Source organism: Argiope bruennichi, chromosome 10 (assembly GCF_947563725.1).
Source record: "Argiope bruennichi chromosome 10, qqArgBrue1.1, whole genome shotgun sequence".
Classification (NCBI taxonomy): domain Eukaryota; kingdom Metazoa; phylum Arthropoda; class Arachnida; order Araneae; family Araneidae; genus Argiope; species Argiope bruennichi.
Genome location: NC_079160.1, coordinates 94,517,137 through 94,536,230, shown reverse-complemented (window position 1 = coordinate 94,536,230; position 19,094 = coordinate 94,517,137). Strand labels below are relative to the sequence as shown.

The 19,094-nt window shown below is 29.0% G+C and overlaps 1 protein-coding gene across 2 annotated transcripts in view; it reads left to right on the top strand.

The window, feature by feature from the left end:
• Positions 1–14,574: 14,574 nt before the first annotated feature.
• LOC129988435 (glycine receptor subunit alpha-2-like) overlaps positions 14,575–19,094 on the top strand; it is a 233,575-nt gene continuing 229,055 nt past the window's right edge. For both annotated transcript variants that reach the window (XM_056096662.1, XM_056096661.1), the window contains exon 1: positions 14,575–14,806. The gene's annotated coding sequence lies outside the window, so the exon portion shown is untranslated. The remainder of the gene's footprint in view (positions 14,807–19,094) is intronic.

The window sequence follows — 19,094 nt, the reverse complement described above, 5'->3', positions numbered from 1 at the left end:
ACAGAAATAGCACTTTTAAAATGCATCGCAGATCATTCTGTGGAGTAGACCAACAGTGGCAATTCACGAGTGCCAATAGAAGAATATTGGGAAACGGAGGCTCCATCAACCACATCATTAGTGAATTTTTCCACATTATTATTTGAAAACAGATTCGTTTTCTTCCTGGCAGTACATCCACTTCGCAATCTCTTGAAATTTAGTAACCAGTTTTTTCAATCCAGATATAAGGCCTTTTTGCAATCTTTTCAATCTTCGGTATTCTCGTAATGCAACAACTAAACTATACCGCACTTTCGTAGTTTTTAAAAATACGTCAACCATAATGGGCTCTACATAAGTCAATAAAGTCACTTTAATTATAACCCCTATATATGTTTTGGCGAACTGTTTAACCTATTGCGAACTGCTCTGCTCTTACGAAACCTTGCACCAATTACAGGAAGTGGATTCATCTAAAATTTCTTATGTAGACATTTATCTTTTTCATTACTTATCATCGATTTAAAGAGGTAAATTAGGATTTTAATAAAAATGAATTTAATATTACGTGACGATTGCCAACTAGTTCAAAGCTGTCTTTGTACTAGAAAAATTCTTACATCCGTATTAAAAAATTGTGGTGATAAAAAGAACTATCGGTACCTCTTATTATTATTATTATTAGAATATTATATAACGAAAAGAAGAACACATATAAAAATTATTCAAAAATGTAATTTAAAAAAGAAACTTTGCGCGAAGTAAATCATATTTTCTCATTTTATTTTAAAATTCCATTAATTTATAAAATTAAATGATTTCACTTTAAGTGAATATTATGATCGAAATCAATACTAAAACACTAAGAGAAACAAAAATTTTCAATAACATATGAATATAAATAAATCCAGTTTCTTTGAAAATATTTCATGTCAGAATATCCAAAATATTCTTCAGACAACAAAAGCACTTTACAAATCAGACTGTAACCACAAAATATTTGGAAAAAAAAATTTAGAATAATAACAGTGTTCAAAATTTATGTAATTTTTATATACATAAACTTCAATTTAATGGGTTCCTGTCAACTATGGTTAAGAATTGCATAACTTTTATGGCGTGGTAAATTGGGACCTGTCGCAATTCATATAGAAAAGAAATGCATTTCTAAAATTCCTGTATTAAAATAATTTTTTTTTTCAGTTTGATTTTTTTTCCTGTTAGCTTAAGATTCAGGCGTTTTTAGTTTTACATCTGGTGATAGGTAATAAATCATATTGTATGATACAAAAGAATTATGTGTAGAGTCTTCAATTGAATTTTTCATTATTTAAGCAGATACTCTAATTCTGAAGCTATTATTATCCTATAAGATTCTAAGATTCTAATTCATTAAACTGTATTTATATTACAAAAATATGATTGTTTTATAAAATATAAATATTATGTAATTTAACAAGATTATAATAATAATAATAATAATAAATAAATATACAATTATAAAATGCAGGCCAAAAAGCAAAGGTAGGTCCCTTTTTTCGGATATGTAAAAAAAAGAAAGAAAGAATCCCACGACTAATTCCTATTTTAATTTCATAATGATTGGCGTTATTAGAATGAAATAAAACGGAAGTGAATGCAATTACTCTGTGCTTATTAACAAGGTATCAAAAACATATGAAGCATTCAAAGGCAAATCACTTTTTAGCTCCGAACTTCTAAAGAAGGCCGGGAAAGCCTGGTTGGTAGGACGCGTCCCTGGGGTTGCGAGTTCGAACCCCGTCGTCCAAAGACTTTCCGCGTGTGTAGTGGCTTGTGCACGTATGAATCTGTCTTGAACACAAAATCCTCCATGTCGAGAGTAACATCACTGGGCTGGGGGTACTGGATCAGGGGGGATCGTTCTCTAATTCAGGTCTAAATTACGATCTGTGGATGAGTAAATGAAATGCATGAATGAAATCCGCCCCGTAAAATCGGCTGTGACGTGTGTGTAGCTAAGTCGTACGCTTATCCCTAGATGGCGCTACTGAAAAACAAGAGATGCACCCTTGGCTTAAATTCACCGACTTTTAAAGTCAGTCTATGATAAGTGTCATTAAAAACAATAACAACCTCTAAAGAATATCAACTACTAGTGAACTTTCATTGCAAAATTTTTTCAATATTATTAAATGCTAATTTACCAATTCTGTACAATCTTCTTACCTTCAATGAAAAAGGAAATACAGAGGAAAGGATAAATTTCACCTAATTCGCCATTTTCTCTGACTATAATCTGGGCATCACATCGATTTTCGATTTAAGAAATATTTTAATAGCATAATTTCGATTAAAGCAATATTTTCGATTAACATGAAAAAGTATCTATTATTCTGAAAATTAAACACTGTAACTACTGGTAAATTATGTGTGTGTGTGTGTGTGTGTGTGTGTGTGTGTGTGTGTGTGTGTGTGTGTGTGTGTGTGTGTGTGTGTGTGTGTGTGTGTGTGTGTGTGTGTGTGTGTGTAAACATAATTTTTGAAGCAGAAGGCAGTTTCGAAAACAGTGAAGAGACTTTCGATTTTTTAACTTCGTTTTATTTCCATCCCGGGAGACATAAGCAGCATGGACAAGGCACGACTGTTCACTGCGTGGTACAAAAGCAGGTTAGCATAAGAAGAGGGAGAAATTAATTATCCCTGTTCTTATATACCATGAGATTTTGATAGGGATTTCTCTACATGCGCCGATTTTGAAAAGGGAAACACAGGGACCTTTCAGAAGAATTGGTTTAGATCAGTAATTTCTTGTCCCTTCACTCGGAGCGTGGGAACATCTGATGGAAGTCTTTTTATAAAGCTCCAGTTTAATTAAATTAGTACAAAAAGTGCAATGGGGTCATGAAATAAAATATTTTAGAATGAAGTTACTATGGGCTGATTTAAAATAAATCTTGGGAAATTAATTAGAGTTATATATATATATATATATATATATATATATATATATATATATATATATGTCAAACATATGACGATTTTCAGGTATTTCTGAACAGTTGTGCATTAAATTTAGTTGAATTTTTTTGATATTTTTTGTAGATGAAAATATTATTCTGAAAAAAGGTCTATTTCAAATTTAAATGAATATGACTTACATGAAGTTTTATTTCAGCCAGCATAATGATAACAGTTTTATTATTCCAGAGAAATATTTCTATATATACACTGGTGTGCAAAACTTAAGCAACAATATAAATTTTAAACAGGTAGCCACAAAATTGCAGAAAAGTTACGGTTGCGATCAGTACAACGAATTCGCAGTTTAGTAGAAAGATGATGCGTATGCAAATGTCAGGAACAAAACATTATAGGCGACGTGAGTGTACGCAATACGCGTACAGTCAGTGAGAGCAGCTCAAGACAACAAGGAAAGGAAGAACGGAGGCGCAATTAAAAACATTCGCTGCAAGTGCAAGTGGCTTCTTTCGTGAAATATGGCTAGAAGAAATCACTTGGACGACTTCACACGTGGAAGAATGATCTGAAAGCTGAAGGAGGGTCTCAGTTTGTACAGTGTAACTAAAGAGTTCGGAGTCAACAAAAGTGTAGTTTCGAGCGCTTGGAAAGCCTTCCAAACCATACGTACAGTTGTTAGAAAGGTTGGTGGTGGACTCAATAGGAAAACAACTGTAGTGGATGACCTATATATCGTCCAACAGGCGAAAAGAGCCCGATACCAGTCAGCAAGTGCGTGTCCTCTTTACGGATGAGAGTCGTTTCAATCCCACAAGTGATTTTCAACGCTAGTTGATTCACAGAGAGGTCCGAACATGATTTCATCCCAGTAAACATCACGGAAAGTGACCGCTGCGGTGATCCTGGAGTTGTCGTTGGAGAGGCATTATGTTGAACGATCGGGCTGAGCTCCACGTTTTCGACAGAGATTCTGTAACCGGCGATCGCTATTGTAAGAAGGTAATCCTTCCCCATGTGCGTCTCTTCCGAGATACTATAGGACTAGATTTCGTTTTTATGGATGACAATGCACAGCCGCACCAGACTTATGAGGTTCAGCAGCTACTGGAAAATGAAGATATTACTCGAATAGATTGGGCAGCATTCTTTCCTGATTTAAATCCCATAGAACATTTGTGGGATGCTTTGGGGAGACGCCTTGTGGCACGATTACATTGTCCGGGGAACATTCAACAGCTGAAACAGATGCTGCTTGAGGAATGGGCATTCTTACCTCAAGAACTGTTGAACAATCAGGTGCTAAGTATGGAGAGACGATGCGAAGCAACCAGCGCAGCAAGGGGAGGGCATATTCCATACTAAGAAACATCTGCTTGTTGTTCTTTTTCTTGGACAGACAATCATGTATAGTGATACTATGAGTTCACAAAAAACTTTTTTTGTTGTTTGATTCCATACTATATGCATTATATTCATTTTTGCGCAACTATGCTTTCCTCAAATTTTAAGTACAAAATGCTGTCCCTCATTTCTGAGTTCCATGTCTCTCAGATGATTTCCCGTGGAGTTATGGCAAAAAAAGCACTTGTTGCTTAAGTTTTGCACACCAGTGCACACCAGATTGCACAGAAATATTCAAATGAAATAATATCAAAAATGTATCTGAATATTTATTTAAAAATATTTTTCAATGCTGCTATACAAAACAAGTCTACTTTTACTTCTAATGGAATTCCATTTTTTTCATATTAAAATATAATTCATATTTCTGCACTAATAAATTGTATGTATTGTTTAAATATTTTACAAATTTCCCCGGGCAATATTATCATAATAATTGAGTGAAAGGGAATTCATTCTATATGTTTTGTTATTATTTTTATAAATAAAAAATTCTTTGAAAAGATTTTTTTTTTGATATTGCATTTTAATGTCTTAAAAAAATTGCTTGAATAACTGTTTGGTAATTAATATATTTTTTGAAGTCATTTTTTTCATGTAATGTTTTTTAAAAAAAATGTAGTTATTGTATAATCGACGCTTTAGTTATTCTTTTAATATTAAAAGTTAAGGAAAGTTATTCATAGGTTTATGTATTTTGCAACCGAAAGTATTGAAACACTTTTAAAATTGAAGAACGACTAGTGTAGCCTAAAATTGAATTCAAAGATAAAGTATAGCATTTTTTCACACATTCTTCATGTAATGCTGAATAAAAAGTGATTTTATTTTTAAATAAATATGAAAATGCATGAATTCAGTGTTAAAACATGTCATATAAGTGATCATACATCGTAAAAATTCGGAATAACTTATGGCTAAATTTATTTTCATCACTCTTTTTTCGCAGCTTAGAGATATTTTAAAAATCGTTTGGCTTCAATATTTGATTATTTCACGGTATTATTTATTATTTCAAAATGGCTTGCAATTGTAGGAATGCAGCAAACAGCATTCAAAAAGGGATTATTTTTAATCATATAGAAAAATATTACAATCGCATTCTATAGTACAATATAGGAAAATCGAATCAAAAACAAAGTAAGAAAAAGTCATTCATCAAAGCTAACACAATAAAACATTTATATTTAAAAATTCTTTTTTTTAGTGCTTTACATATTTCAAAAAAGTTTAACAAAATATTTTACATTTAAATTTTACCTGAAACTATTCGACCAGTACTCAGATCTGTTAGGCTACGGGGAGGGGGGGGTTGCTCATTATGGAAAAAATATTTCTGATGCTGTAAAAATCGACGCTTGGATTTTCTTTTGTGAATTAATGTCCGAGACATGACAGTATTATGCCCTATTTGCATGTGAAAGTAAATTTATAATTTAATGATGATGAACTTTTAAAGGGGAAACAATGTGGAAATATCCTTGTGTGAAGTGAATGTCAAAATCAGAATGAAATAATTTGGAATTTAGATGAAATAAGGGATCGTGCCCTTTATTTAAATATTTTAAAAATCAATTTAAAATTATCAATTAAAAATGTGTATATTGAAAATAATGTTTTTTCAGCATACCGATCCTATGCATATTGCTTTCAACTTTCGATCTCCTTTGTCTCTGTAATTGCTCATACAACCTGAAAACCTCAGTTTTTGGATTCAAACTCAATGCAACAGGATTGGCGAGATCTGGAATTTAGAGAACGAAAACACCATATTAAAAAATGAAACAAAAATGCTACTAATGGCTGATCACGTGCATTAGAATCAAAAGACAAATATGGGGCAAGAAGCGAGGTAACTGTACTTAATGGAAAGTCAATTGAAAAAGATGGGTTCATTCTATGCATTCCCATTGTTCCCACCGATATGCCTTTTGATTTCACATTACTGCAGTTCCCCATTCGGCTTGCATCCTCGCTGACCATTAACAAAGTGCAAGGTCAATCACTTCAGCCTAAAAAAGATTGAGCCTAAAAAATCCAGCTTTTTCACATGGTCAGTTGCATGCTGGGTGCTTTTGCGTCGGACAGCCAAGAAATTTGTTTGTTTTTAATGAAGACGGAAAAACAAAAAAATATTGTCTACTCTAATGAACTTGAATAATAAAGTTAAAAAAATAGAATAAATATTATTTGTACTTCTCCTTTATATATCATTAAATTTCAATGAATGTATTCATTACCGATAATAAAATAAATATAATTATTTCTATCATTCTTAATTAAGAAAGATGGCTATTTTAAATTTCAAACGATATTTTCAAAATTATTTCTTCTGTGGCAGCAATGCGCCAGGTACTAGCTAGTTTGCTATAATATTAGTCTAATATTGTTATCATAGAACTATTTTTTCTTTCACTTATGATAGAAAGCTTGAAATTTATTAGAAATAATTATAGAATATAATAAAAGTCTCTGAAAAAAATGACATATAAGTGAGTTTTTATGTTTATTTATTTTTCTGGAAAAAAACGTTCCATCTCTTTTATCGGACTTATTCTAAAGGTTCAGCTTTTTATATACCCTCTACTATTCCCTATACCTTTTTACGAAGGCTTGACTTTTTCATTAAAATTCTCAATTTATATCAAAGCATTGCAACATTTATCAAAAGGATATTCAGAAATTCTATTTTCATAAAGCACCGCACAGCTCAGCATTTATTTTAGAAATATTCCTTAAAATGAAAATATTTGGCAAGTTAAATACATAACGAATAGATGCTCAAAACTGTACAGAAAAGCTTCTTTGGCAAACCATTAAGCAAACGGTTTATTTCTAAGAAATGTGACGTAGCATTTTGACTCCAGTGACTTTAGATATTAAGATTGAAACGTTTGAATCTTTTTTTTTACACTTGCGAAGGTTTCCTTTTACATTTATTAAAGAATTCCAGGAATCCAAAAGAATTATTTAGTTGACTTTTTTGATAAAAAAAAATCACAGGCAACATAGCCAAAAATACTTCTTCATTCACCACATATAATAAGAAAAAAAACATTATTTATATTTCTTCCATTAGTGAGAAAGGAAATGCAAAGAAAAAAATTGGAGTGGGACTCATATATTGAAACTATAATAAATAGATTAAAATATGGTAATTTCTGATGGTAAAAAAAACAACCAAAAAACCAGGAATTTTTTTTTTAAAAATTTTACTTGGGTTTTCTTTATAACGAAAAAATCACAGGTAGCGTTATGAGAAATATTTCTTCATTTCGGTAAATGATAAGAAGATATTATTTATATTCCTTCTATTAGTGAGAAATCAAATATAAGGGAATCTCTAATTGAGATACATATATTGAAGTAACCAAGTTAAAACAAAATGAATTGAAAGAATTTTGTTTACTTGATTTTCTTTATAAAGAAAAAGTCACCGATTACGTAATCAGAATTACTTCATCGCTTATTACTAATGATACAGAGATATCATCTACATTCCGACTATTAGTAAGAAATTAAATGATTGGAAAAAATTCAATTGAGATATATATATTGAAAATATAATAAGAGCAAAATGTGGCAATTCTGATGGTAAAAGAAGCAACCAAGTTGAACAAAATGAATTGAAACAATTTTGTTTACTTGATTTTCTTTATAAAGAAAAAGTCACCGATTACGTAATTAGAATTATTTCATCGCTTATTACTAATGATAAGGAGACATCATCTACATTCCAACTATTAGTAAGAAATTAAATGATTGGAGAAAATTCAATTAAGATACATATATTGAAAATACAATAAGAGTAAAATGTGGTAATTTCTGATTTTACAAGAAGCAACCAAATTAAAACCCCATGAATTCGAAATATCATATAGTTCCATCAAGAATTTGTGACGTATTTACGATTTTAAATCCCACACATTTTTCGTATACTATAAAATAAGCTCCAAATAAGCTCCGTTTATTGCATTCAATCCAGTATATATTTTAAGTCTCTTCTCTTCGACTGAGTGAATCAAAAATTCACTTAGAACATTTAGGTGTCATAATTATTCTAACAATCTTCTTATAAAAGTTGAATTCTCTTTCGACGCAATTGAAATAGATATACAAGTCTGGTGATTAAGATTGTACAAAATTTTATCCATTTAACTTTTGTTTTATTTACTATGTCAGCACAAATATTTGTGTAAAGATAGACTTCTTTTAGAAGATTTCATTAAAAAATTTACTGAAATTAAGGGTTTTGATATAAAAAAATGTATAGCAAATTTCATTCTATTAACACTCCATTTTTAAGTGAGAGTACTGTGTATACAGACGAATGTAATTCAAATATGGATTACATTCGGACTCAGAGTCGTCTGAAAAGTGAAGATTTGTTGAAATTTAATAATAAATTTATTTGACGATTGCAATTCTTTGTCCTGTTGAATTCGTTTACGAATAAATGAAAATTGTTTATTCCAAATATTATTTCATCGCTATAAATATTACCCTCATGCAATAGACCCCCGGGGGGACACCTCGAAACGATATGAGATGCTTCCGTTATGGTAGTTGGATCTCGCCACCCAGAAGACACAGAAAAAGATGGGGGATCTGGCTCCTCCCAACGATGAAGGTACATACTTCCTTCGGGAAGGATTGCCCCGTGGCCGGTGATGGCCCTTAGGACTCAACCACAGTTCCTGCCAGTGTTGCTGTTGCGGTGCTCCGGTCATTCAGTTTCTTTATTCGTGTGCATACGGGAGGGTCGGAGAGTCAGTGATATGCAATTCTATAACCAGATAAGTGGAATTTCATCCCGCTAATTAACCTTCCTATCTGTAATATTTTCATAATTTAAAATTTTGTTATCATAGTATTAAGAGATAAATATTTAACATTTGTTTAGAGCATTCAATAATTAATTAACTCATTATAAAATCCTTCTTGTAATATTTTTACTATAATAAAATATTCCACTGAGATTTAATAATTCTTCTCTCCAATTAACAATTCTTTCCACCTGAAAAGAAAATTCCCTAATTTTAATGAACACCACCAACGATATCAATGATTTAAAATGTCTTAACGGTGAACATATTTCATCATTCAACGATATAAAAAAATATATGTTAAATAATGTATTTCATTTCTATAAAAATTTAAGATATCTGTTCATTTCTTAGGGCAGGATCAATTAAAAAGCTGAATCGATTTAACATTTAATGGAAATGCTTCAATATCTAAATAAAAAAAATATTTATAATTTTATACATATCACTCACATTAAGAATAAATGCGAATCCTGTTGTTTATTCTACTGGTAGTCATGTTTATAAAAATAGGAAAAAAGTCTTATTTTGCGATTAACTAACTGAGATTTACTTAATATATGGTCCCCGGTGGATTGGCATTTTAAAGGAGGAGTTTTGTGCAAAGACAATTAAATATATCTCAAGAGTTTAGTTTAGTTTAGTTATATTAACGTCCAGTTGTAAAGCAACACTAGGGCTATTTTGGGACGGACCTCGTAATTTTGAACCGCGGTCAGATGACGAGGACGACCCCTGAGCTGACACCCCCCCCCCCTCTCCACGCCGCACCACACCAGCAGGAGGACGTTTGGCATGACGGATTCAACGTGCAACAGACCCCCTTACACGAAGGTTCTTCGGTGGAATCGGGTCTCGAACCTGAAAACCCTACGGCTCACAACCACCTTACCACCAGGCCACCGCTGTCCTAAATATATCTCTACTGAGAATTTCGGAATGAAATTTGATACATAGAAAGGTCTGCTGAATCAAATTTTTAAAAAATTTCGATTTTCCGTAATAGAAAAATTTTGAGGTAGTGCTTAATTAACTGTGTTAACTAACTCCGTTAATCAGTTTGTCTATCTCAACAAGCCTGTCCCATTAGTCCATTTCCATTGACACCTTTGTGAAAATACGATAATAAATAATGAAGTTACAAAGGTGTTCCACTTTTATTTTCTAATTTTCTATTTCAAAATTTACGTTTTGTTGTTCCTTTATATAATTGTTATAATATATACAGTATTTGGAATGTTTCCATCGTATTCCAATTTTTTTCATTTATATATGCTTTCTATTTCCCTCCTGGCTGCAGTATTACTTTTTGGAGGTTCAATTAAGGGGTCCTCAGAAGGTTAAAATTTTGAATTTCCTCTACAAGATATTAAGAGAATGAAAACATGTTTTAATTTAGATTTTATAGGCATACAACTTGTAATTTTTAAAAGATTTACGCCTATACTTTTCATTGTGCTATGTACCTACTGATTCCCACTATCTCTCATTTCATCAAAATTTTAAATACAAAATTGAAGCGGAAAATAAGTAAGCTTTAAGTAACCAAGTAATTTGCTTGTCGAACCAAAACTTGCTCATAGTTAAATAAGGGCAACAAATAAAATCACCCAGCATCGGAACCTTATGAGTCATATTGAAAATGATTCGTTATCTTAGAGAACTTCTGCTAACTAATTCAATAAAAAAAATAGATAGCTACAATGAGATAGAAAAATTTGGTAAAATATTTTTATTTATCAATTATTTTATCGAAAATTGTAGTAGTGTTTAAAATGTGTAAATATGATTTTTTATTGCTTACATTTAAAGCGAAGGATAATCTGCACTTACCATAAAAGTAATAAAAGGTTGGAAAGTTTTATAAGAATCATGCTGTAACTAAAAAGCCTAATGGATATGCCAAAACAAAGATGCTAAATTTTAAAATTTTGGCTGTGAATAATGGATGAAACTCCCAGTATGAAATATTGGCAATATCAAAGAAACTTATTTGAATTCCATTACAACAATGAAAACCATTGTTGCGAAGTATACTTAAAATATTTTTAAAAAATTATTTAAATAAGAGAAAAAAATTTACGAAAACAAAATGGATACTATAGAAAAGAGAGTTTCTGTTGATGAAAAACTCCGTTTTGAGCAATAAAACTGTTTTCCAGTACCTTAAAAAAGTCGCTTAGTTTTTAATCAAATAAAATTTCATTAAAAACTTCAGAAAATAGTTCAAGGATTTCATCTTCCAAAGTATGTGTCAAAATCCACTAAGTTCACTGATCTCATTTGTAGAGCATCAAAAGACACACGTACACGCAAAAACATGCTTGAACAAATACATATTTATTTCCTTTATTATTAATAGAGATAACATGGGAATTTCAGTCCGAAGACAGAATAAACGGAACATAATATAATGCAAATCTGGTAAATATTGTTAATGTCCTCTCTGATTCAAGTATATTTATTGATGAGGTGGTTTATGTCAAAATGCAATATTAATAATTCAGAAATTATACATTAATGTAATATACTCGTTCTTATTAAGAGAAATCATGAAAATATTTGTATTATTGTACATAATTAAAACAACAGTATTATTATGTATAACGCTATTATATACATTGTTATAATAAATAAGCATTCAAAAATATTACAACGTAATAAATTTTCCTCTCACCGTTTCAAAACGATGTAATGCAACTATATGAAGCAATGCAGTTTTGATAAATGTGTTTTCGGTAAAACGAGTCACATTTTTTATCGAAACCTTATTGAAAATTGCTAAGAAATACTCGCCAATTATGATATATTTTTATATTATATAGCATCCATCTTATAAGATGGAAGTTGATACGAAGTAAAATATGTGTTTACAGCATCTTTATATATAATGACTATTCGAAATTGGAATATAGAAAAAGAATGTCTTATTATTTTGAAGATAGAAAACTATACTATCGAGATAAACTCAAATATAACGTATCAAAAAAGTCTGAATACTATTGTCAAGGAATGCCATGCTTTGTGAAGAATATATATTTTAAAAATGCCGAGTTACAGAATACAGGCAATTGTTGCTCTATATTATCTACCTATAGCTAACAATTTGAATAAATCAAAAGAAGAAATAGCGGAAGAAATAGCAAGAGTGTTGAAATAACCTTGTTATAATAAATGTTTTTATATATAGTTATACTGATGCTGAGTTGGTGAGAAGTAACGAATAGCTATTTTAAAAATATATCGGAAAATTGTTACAATTTTCTAAAAACAACAGAAAGAATGCTTATTCTTTGAGTCGAAACTATTTTGTATAGCTTTCATCCGAAATATCATTCTTTGCGAAAACAGAGTAATCAAAATGACGAGTTACAAGATGGTGGTAATTTTTGCCCTATGTTATATGGAAGCCTTTATTATGGAAGGAAATTTGTTACAATTCCTTGTTCGTAACGAATAATAGTTTATGTTTAAAATATATTGAAAGATTTTATAATGCTTTTAGAGAAAAAAATCCTCAAAGTAAAAATGAAATTAATATCCATATAAAAAGAATCTGAGCTATCATAAAGAATGTTGTGTTTTTTGAAAACAGTAAAATCAAACGTCGAATTATAAAATGGCGGCGATTTTTGTTTCTGTGCCTATCAAAGGAATAAAAAAAAATACTGAAAGAATGTTGAATGCCATAAGAACTTTCTTGTAATTTTAGCACACCGCTTTTATGTGGAAGTTGTGATAATTTACCGTCTTGAAAGAGTTTTTAATTCATATTCATGAGTATCATCACTATTATCATTGAGGATCAATATTATCATCTAACTCTTTATTGTTATTGAGGTCAGCGGATTATGCATCACGAGTAAAGGGATGAGAAAACTACAGATGAGTCAGACAGAATCCCTCAGGAGGATATAGTAACAATGTGGTATTAAACCACCCTCTTAACTAACTAATTAAATGATTTATAAATTTCAAAATAGAAACAGAATAGAAATAGAAATCACCAGATAAGTAAAAGGGTTCTCACTTCTACCAGTGTATGGCAGTGGTTCCTCCCTTAATGTTTACCGCAATTATCTTTACACCCAAGGTTGAATGCGCCTCTTATGGGAGATGCAGAATTATGGTCGGTGCTGGCTATTAGGATTCTGTTCCTTATTTTCAGTTCAATTGTCATTCAATCCGCCTCCCCGCTGGGGTGCTTCATAAGGGCATGTAACTTACTTTTGATTGCTTTATGGTATTAAAAAATTTGAATATTTGTTTATACTAACAGAATTATAAGTATGAATTTCATGGAATTCCTTTTCTTATTTAATTGGCAAAATATAAATGGGGCAACTGTGATAAAAAATAGTAAAAAAAAAAAAAAGAAAGAAAGAAAAAAAGAAAACGAAAACAATTAGAACATATTAAGGTAAAAAATATGAAGCATTTTAATCGGTACTAATTCTTTAAAATAAGATTCGAAATTAATTATTAGATGCTTATTTCATATGTGATTCGTTAATTTCAAACTAACCGTGAGGAATTTTTCCTTATTTACTTTTAATTAAATAAGGGATATAATTAAATTAATATTACTTTATTAATATATCAATAAATTTAATCCTTTTAATATATATGTTATTAATTATAATAATATATTTATTAATATAGTTAGTATATAAAATAATATAATTAAATCAATTTTTTAATTTATTTAATCATATTAATATATTTCTTTCCTTTTTTAATTAGTATAATGTAAATTGATTTCACATTGATATCTTCTTCATTTAAAAAAAATATTTATAATATGCTCTATTTCTTAAAATCTCGATTTAAAATGCATCATCATATAATATTTCTACAATAAAAAATATTTTAACTTTTGGCGTCAATTAATTCGGATTTTATTTCCAATAAATTTTAAGAAGAAATTTTAAGGCCGTTCATTTTCTTATTTAATTGTCATAAAAAACTAGATAAATTTTAGCTTAAAAAGAAAAAGTAGTTTTATAGCTTGAATAGATGCCAGATCCTCATTAGCTTAATTTTTTCATCTTTACTATTTCCTTAAAAGAATATTCATAAAAAAATCGTATTTAATCGTAATCGTATTTTCTCAATAGAAGGAATCTGCTCAAATACTGGACTATTTATCTGTAAAGTATTTCTTATTCTTAGCGGTGCTGCATATATAAATAAAGTATTTACTACAATCTGAAGTGGCAGTAGAGCCATCAATTCTGGCTTCCACCTGGCTTGACAACCGAATACTTTTAAGATTTCACGGCTGGAGAGAGCTATCATAGAAGAGAAATTTCGAATCCTCTACTGAGAACACTAGCGCCATCTGGTTGAAACTTTAGACTAAAGACAGAGAGTAGAGTTGCACTAACGGTGAATGAATGTTCTTTCTGCGTTCTGTTCTCGTATTTATCATGGTTTTCGACCTGACCTGGAAGTAGAAGGGTTAACAGTTAAGTTCTGGCCACCGATTGTAGATTATTAGATCTCGTTTAACTGGACTTAGATGCAAGTTTGGTTGATTTGTGGACGAAACTGTTGTTATTTTCTGAAAAGACTAGCAACAAGGGAAAGTATTCCGTAGAAGAATTTTTTCGAAGGTGTGAAAGCAAGAAAGAGAGGTAAGGAGTTTACTTTGTATTAAAGTTTTCTGTGACTGTTTCTACAGATTAAAAATTATGACCATTAATTGTATTAGCGCTAATGGTAATGATAAAATAGCGTTTATGAACTGGATCTGAAAAATAAAATTTTGTAGGTTTAATTATTTTTTTATTCGCACATGGAAATTTCTTTATTACTTTTATTTAATTAAAGGATGATTACATCTAACGTTTTTTTTTTCCCCCTTATGATGGAATTTTTCATGAAAAGTTTCTTTTCACGGTATAAATAATAAGATACACGATAAATTCAATATTTTAATTTTTATTTTAAAAAGATTTTTGAAGAAAAAATTTCTTATTTAAATAATTCTGAATACAATTCTCCTAGTATTTTTTTTTCATCGATATAATCAAAATGGTTTGCATTTTTTTTACAAATTTAATTTGAAGTCAAAATCATAATTTGATAGCGATCATAATTAAATTTTATAAATATTCCGTCTGTTTAAATTATATATAAATATTCCTTTATACATAATTTAATATCTTTTTTAATAATATGCAAATATTACATTACGAAATTTTACATGTTTTATTAAAGTCTTCCATAAAATTGAGAATTTTTTTTTTCCTGTTCGCGAATTTCTCTTTGTACTTTTTGGGTGCTAATAGCGAACAAAATTTTTAATCTAAAACTAATTTGCTAAAAAATAACAGCCGTAATTAATTAAAAATTAATTATAACTAATTAGATAAAAAATGATTAGCTAACCATTATTAATTTAAAGAGAAACATATATTTTTAAAGATTAAATTTTTAGTATTTGTAGTTTATATTTCAATTTCAGTTGTGAAACCGTATCTCATAATTTAAAAACTTTTTAATAACTAGTATAAATTTTATTTTTGATTAAACTTATCTTATGAATTTCTTAAATTTCCTAGTTTAAATTACAAATCATTTTAATCTACAACAGAAATACTTCCAATTTTGACTTCAAAATAATTTTCACAATAGCATTCCTAATTCTATTTAATTAATTTTAATAGTCTCCTTCGAAATTCTTAATTTGTAGAGTAAAAAAAAGAAAGCGGTCTAGTTGTTTTTTTTAAGTTTTTTTTTATTTTAACAATTAACATTTAATAAGGTTTTATTTCAAATTTAATTCTTAAGCCATATTTTTGTATTTATTTTATGCAAACGATATTTTATCAAGAACAGTTTTCAACGATATTACAGAACCGGAAGTTAGGAAAAGTGAAGAAATTGTCCTGAACCAGATTAATTCATTTTCAAAAATTTACTTTTTTCAATAATTAACATATTTTCTAAAATCGGCAAATTACAATAAAATTGTCTTTCAAGAAATTAATCAGTTTCGAAAGCGTATTGAAAATAAAGTATTTAATTTGGAAATTATTTCCTGTTTAATGCATTTTGATTTATCTTTTGCTTTTCAATAAAAAAAATTGTGAAAAATTTATTTGCTGAAAGTAATCAAGATTATAAGCTATATAGATTTCCGATAATAGAAGAATTTTTATGACATTGAGAATCTTTATTTTCTGTTATAATTCTTTACCGAATACTCACCGAATTCCCATGCTTCTTTACAAAATAAAGGAAAAAAGGAACTCAGTAAACAAAGAGTACTTTAGAAGTGCTCAAATAAATTGATGTAATCACGTCATCGAGATAAGCTAACATCATTTTGAGGTATTATTTAAAAAGAGTAGTAAATGGTGTTTTGATGAACTTATTTCTCAACTGTTAATCCAATTAATTTATATTCAAGTATTTGAAAAATCTATGTTATCATATGTATCTGAGGGAAATAAAGTAATAAAGAGAATCATAATGCAATTTTGGAAATTTGATTGTTTTTAATTATTAAAAATTATATTAAAAATTTTGTATTTCGATTCTTGATATGAATTGATAATACTTTGAAACTTGACTGTAATTCAAATTTATTTTGAATATAGACAATATTTTAACATATTGAAAGAGCTAAAAATTCATAATTTCTTTTGCTTCAAGAAAACGTCTTTTCTGCTTAAAAATATGTCTTTTACTCCTTACCTTGTATGATTGCAAGTGAATTAGCTTTTGAAAACCTTAATTTGTTCAAAAACGTATTTCTTTTTTATTATATTTAATCAAAGAGAATAAGAATTGCCCTATTTTTATTATAAAGTTTAAAAAATTAAATATGAAGTGGGGCGTTTTTTTTTTTTAATTTTTTTGAACAATTATTGTATTTAAAATGATGAACAATGTCAGTATATAAAAAAATTTTGTATTTACATTAATAATTTCTATAAGATTTTAATAATAAATATTTTGATTGCATTTATTGAAATGACTTAATTTTATTTATTAATTATGCCCTTATTAATATAAGATAATATAAGATATATCGACAATATTCTAAATGCAAGTGAATATCGTAATAATGCTGTTGGCCATTCTCTGTTAATTGTAGTAGTATTTTTTAAAAGTTTACAACATTAAAATAGATGTTTTATCTTTGTTTTACATTTAGAAGTTAACATTTAATCTTTCTGTAGTCCTTTTAGATTTATTCCGTTATTGAAATCTTCGAATAAATTGAATTTTTATTACTATCCCGCAGCGACGAAGTTCTATTATTATCGTTTAATTAAAGGATTGTATTCTTACAAAACTCAAAAGGAATGAAATTCTGCAGAGGATCTGAAGGAAATAAAATCTTATTTTGCTGCATCTGTACCTGGAGGGAAAGCGACGTAAAGAGATATATTATCTCCGGCATATTATTAAAGCTGGACTTATTGAAATATTTGTTCGAGGTTTAAGCGAACTGGAGCTTATGCGATTCTTCAAATATTTGAAGTTCCGTAGCATGTCAAAATCGTGCCCTAACTTGTGCTTTCGCAGCATTTTTCTATTATAGTTTTATATATGGGTATTTCAATGCCCACTACGGGGAATATTCAAAACATTGGTTAAAAATATTTTTGAAAGAAACTGATACATAAATAAATTTCACATTGATTCATTCATTCTGCCTTTATATAATACCTTTTGCAAATAAAATATTGACTACAATGCGATATATCGAAAACGTTATTATTTGAAAAAAGTCGGAAAATTGTGATGTTACAATATACAATAATTTACAATATAAAATGGTTTAGAGTAAATAATAATTTACAATATAATTATTTTGCAAATAAATAGATTTTTTTAATTAAATTTCTGCCTTTTAGTTTGAAATTTCTACAAATTCTTACATAACTTCGTAGACAAAATATACAATTATGTTTTAGAATAGTTTCACTTATATCTTTTGAAATCGAATGATATATAAATACTGATTACATTTTTTTTTCTCCATTAATTTTCTTGGAATTTTATGGCAATGAATTCTTTCAAACTTTTCGTATTTTAAGCAATGTGTAAAACAATGAAAGATATTTAGTATTTTATCAAATCTTTTAACAAAAGAAAAAGTGCCATAAAAATAATGTACGAATATATAATTGAAATTGAATGATATATAATTGAAAAAATAGAAATTAAGATAAAAATAATATAGGATCTGAAGCCTTATTATCATTAGATAAATATTTATACAGGGGATATCTATTATTTAAAATCAAATAAATAACACATGCACATTTGGCAATCAAATTTTCATACATTAATAATTTGAGATATCCGTTGTTAAAGTGTTCAGTTCTATAAAAATGTATAGAATTCCGTAATGACATAAGAATTCTCTTAAGTGAAAAAAAGCAATGAAAGGTGGATTCCTTTAAATAATAATGTTTATTTTTATTGAATAATGAATATGCATGGGATGAATCTGATGAACTTACAAACGAACCCATTGCATCCCTATTAAATAGATTAATCTTTTTCTCCTGAGACAATTAACTCATCTTTAAGTATCTCGCCTTGTGTCAGCTCTTTTTATAATAAATTTGTGAGATGATGGATTTTCGCTGTAACTGTGTCTGCATCTTTTTTTTTGAAGTAATGTTCGAGAGTAATATTAATCAAATAATTTTTGTTTATTTAACAACAGACACAATGACGGAAATATATTAGATAATTAGCCTTACAGCTGGCGGATTCTCAAACTAATGTCTTTTCAACGATCCTTGGTCGGTGGATATTGAATTGAAATTAGATTACTGCCCACGGCAGTTCCGCGCCCTAAACAAATTATCCTCGAAAGTGGAAATGTAAAGTTAGTGTTGAATATTTAGCTATATCATTTCGGTCTCGAGATTACTTCAGTTAAATCTGATTTAA